General features: G+C 33.2%; 1 protein-coding gene across 1 annotated transcript in view; it reads right to left on the bottom strand.

The window, feature by feature from the left end:
- LOC118747792 (isocitrate dehydrogenase [NADP] cytoplasmic) overlaps positions 1 to 3,833 on the bottom strand; it is a 52,810-nt gene extending 48,977 nt beyond the window's left edge. The window contains exon 1 of the mRNA XM_036481926.1: positions 3,490 to 3,833. The gene's annotated coding sequence lies outside the window, so the exon portion shown is untranslated. The remainder of the gene's footprint in view (positions 1 to 3,489) is intronic.
- Positions 3,834 to 3,975: the final 142 nt, after the last annotated feature.

Below are 3,975 nucleotides of genomic sequence, written 5' to 3'. Positions count from 1 at the left end.
ATTTTTTTTGCTCTTATCAGAGTTAGCTTGCTTTCAAAAAAAAAAAAAAACAAAAAGATAACACAAAAACACACCACAATTTTAGTTAAAGCACAAATTTCACAAACTAATACACAACTTTAATGATGACATTCAATTTGTTGCCGGTCGGATGAGGTTGTCGGTAGGCAATGATTACGTCCAAAATTTCATATTGCCAACAACCTCTGTTTTATTTTATAATTATACATATGCATATTCGTATATATATATATATATGTATATACATATGTGAATGCACTTAAGTATGTATGTGTAATGTACCAGTGTTGCTATGTCGTTGGAAATGGCAACACGGGCACTCATGCCTTTAAGCTTGAATATCAGCTGTTTTCGGCTGGTTCTCAGTGGCTGCTGAGCACACATTCCACTAACAATAAGTTCGCGGCGTGGATGGTATTTGCATACAAAATCGATTAAGGCTCAGTTATGCATACTTGGCATTGCATGAGAGTTGTCACATAAGGAATCGGTTAAATGAGCCTTTCGTGTAAGCGGTTACCCAACGCACAACATTACATATGTAAAATTACGTGCTATACAGTGCAGTGCAAAGTATGCATAACTGAGCCTTTAGGTTGTCGCAGAGTTATGCGCAAGGCGTGAAATTATTCAATAAAATAGTTTCTATCCGTTATCTCCCCGTCTACTTTAATTTGAACAATTATGGTCAAAATATAACACATACATGTTTTTTTTAATAACGGCCGTCCACTCGGCAGGCAATGGCAAACATCCGAGTGTATCCTGCCATTTGACAGGAAGCTGTTCCCGTACACCTTACCTAAGGTTTATTAATTGCGACAACAACTCTCCCTGTAAAATTTGCAAATGTTTAAGAACCTGGAACAGGCTTATAAATTCAATCGCCGTTCAGATTAGGCATAAAATTGTACGTCCCTCCTCTTTGGACAAACACTAACATATTGTGTAAGCGCCAATTTATTATTATTATTATAGAATGGGGAAAAATTTTAGAAATTCAATTTCCCTTTTAAGAGAATTGGCCTAATGTTCCGACGAAATTTGGGTGAAAATTTGTTGCACTTTTTTGTAGTTTTCTACAAATTGTTAAATTTGGGTAAATAAATAAACATAAGTGGCACACGATATCCCTTTGAAATGGCGTGCTATAGATATGACCGATGCTGTATGTATGTACGTTAAATGTACAGTTCTGTGATATCTGATGCTCCAACAAATAAAGATAAGACATGATACTAAATTAATTTCTGTTATCATTTCCTAAGAGTTATTACAGATATAATGTGTTTATTCTGTATTCATACTCGTCCATGCACAAAATTATTTAAAAAGTTGACAAAAACATACATGTATACTGAATCTTTAGAAACTTTTTGGGTATGCAGTGTTATAGCCCATATAATTTTAGTCTAATGAAGTGCTAAAGAATTTTGTTGATTTTTGAGAATTTTTTTTTGGCGAAAAAAATTAGCTCGAAAAACATTACGACAGTTACTACGACAAAGAAATTGAAACGTATGCTGAAGAAAGTCGGACTAACAAGAAATATACATTTAGATCTTGTTTTTTTTCCGCTCTGAAAGAATGTAAAAAATTCTATACAAATTTCTTATGTTTGAAATGCAACCGTGGACACTAGCTGGCATTATAAAAATGATGAGGGCAGCATAAGTTTTTTGTAACAGCTATTTAAAGGGCTCGCCCGAACTATGATAGTCAAACCCTAATAGTGTTTACTCAACACTATCACAATTTGCCAAATTTCTAATTTTTGTTCAAAAATTATAAAATATGTCACCCTGCATGCATATGTACATATGTACATTCATATATTCATAGAACAGTGTAGCCTGTTGACCCTTATCAAAACGGGGGTTTTTGACCCTATTTTTAATGGAACGTATGAAATATTTTTAAAAATTTAAGCAGGAATTTTCAGAAGGGGTCTCTGAATAAGAAAAAATTCTGCAGATTAAGAAGGAAGTATGTATAAACTCACAAAATTACATAAAAAAAGGATTTAGCTCAGAAGAAAAAGTTTTTTTTTAGGTCATTGATAATGGTTATAAACATTTTTAGTAATCTCTAAGTAAAAGCATAGAAGCCTCGGAGTTTTTTCAACAAAAAACTCTATTTAAGTATTTTAGAAACCATTTTTTTATGTTTTTTTTTTTTACGAATTATATCTATATACCTATGTATATATTTTTGTAAAAAATTGTTAAAATTTAAAAACTCAATTCATAAAGTGTTGGCCACCCTAACCATGAACTGATTTATCAAAAGCATATTGGGAGCGAAAAATTTAACACCCGTGAGAGGATTTGTGGATTCCAAACAAATTTGTTGGTGTGAAAACTCGCTTGACACAAAGTGCAAAGTACTTTATCGGCATTTTATGATAAAGGAGATTTACCGGTGCACATGCACAGACACAAACAGAAAATGTGTGTGTGTGTATTCAAAATTGCATTATGATAATTTTAAACTTTGTAATTGATCGGGTTCATTTGCCGAAAATGTTAACAAAGGAATATATTTAAAGTAAAATTAATACACACTCGTTAGTTAACCCTTGCAATGCTACCACCATAAGAAGTGAAACTTGCTAAACCCGAAGTGAATGCATTATATCGGTGTGTGCATGTACATACTTACATACATATGTACGTAACCCAATAAACACTTGGGTTGGAGATCAAGGGGAGATTTTCAAGTGTACCCCAATTGGAGAACCAACCCATTCTCCAACAAAACGGCACATTTTTCATATGGAAAATAATCTGAGTTCTCACTTGAGAAAAGTTTGGATATCAATTTGAATTCAAAGTTTATTCAACTTTTAGTCAAACCATGGGAGTAAAATTTTGGATATCCACTTGAGAATCAAGAATTTCTCAAAGATTGGAAAAAGTTTGAAAAATGTTTGCTTTGTGCATATTGGGAGGTATATAAACAAACACAAATACACACATACATATGTACATACAAACATATGTAAGTGCATTCGTTTGTCTTAAGTGCAGGTTATGCAGGGCAAACGTGGCAACAGCTGGACATTGATCTTTCCTCGCACCGAATTAGCCCGGTGCCATTAGGCCAAAGACTTTATTATATCTATGTATGTATGTATATTCATGCATACGCACATAAGTATGTACATACATACATACATACGTATATATGTGAGATAGCGGGAATAGACTTCTGCTCTTTTTTATGCGATTCTCAGGCAGCTTACCACCCATTTTTTCCCTTCATAGTATGCCTTCAACCAAACCATACCAAAGAAAAAAAAAATATATATATAGGTATTAGAAATGACACTGCAATTAAGTGACTTTATTCTACCTGGGCTTATGTATGCATAGATAGGTGTACTTATCATTCAAATAATATAAACCTTCATTATAATTTATAAATTGTATTCATAAATGTTTATATGTATCAACTGTTAACACCCACCTTGTTTTATTTACTGTGTAGGTATAATCTAATAAGCGAAATCTCTCGACGTAGATACGTTTGTATGTTATTTAATCTGATTGGCTGCCGGCTGAAATGTATCTGCTTGCACAATAATTTCTCAAATTTATTTAAACAAAATAAAAGTGCTGAACCACTCCCGGCAATTGAAATAAAAACACTGAACTGAACCACTGAAAAGTATACTCAGAAATTCTAAACTACGTATTGGACTGAAATCAGCCGATAGCTGAAGAAGAGTGAAAAAAATGCTACACAAACAAAAACCTGAATGGATTGTGAACTAAAAGCAACACTAATGGCAAGACGTGCCTGTGATAAAATAAGCTACAACTAACACAAATTCACCTAGCTCTTTGTATGTACGTATGTGTGTGTGTATATGCGCATGCCAGGGTTGCATTTGAGAAGTATTGTGCCACGATTGATGCTAATTGTAAGCAATTTTTCTGTGAATTATAAAAA

The sequence above is a fragment of the Rhagoletis pomonella genome, unplaced genomic scaffold, assembly GCF_013731165.1.
Source record: "Rhagoletis pomonella isolate Grant_MI unplaced genomic scaffold, Rhpom_1.0 Rhpom_scaffold_00012, whole genome shotgun sequence".
Taxonomy (NCBI): domain Eukaryota; kingdom Metazoa; phylum Arthropoda; class Insecta; order Diptera; family Tephritidae; genus Rhagoletis; species Rhagoletis pomonella.
Note: the sequence above shows the minus strand (reverse complement) of the source record. Positions and strands in the feature narration are given on the sequence as shown.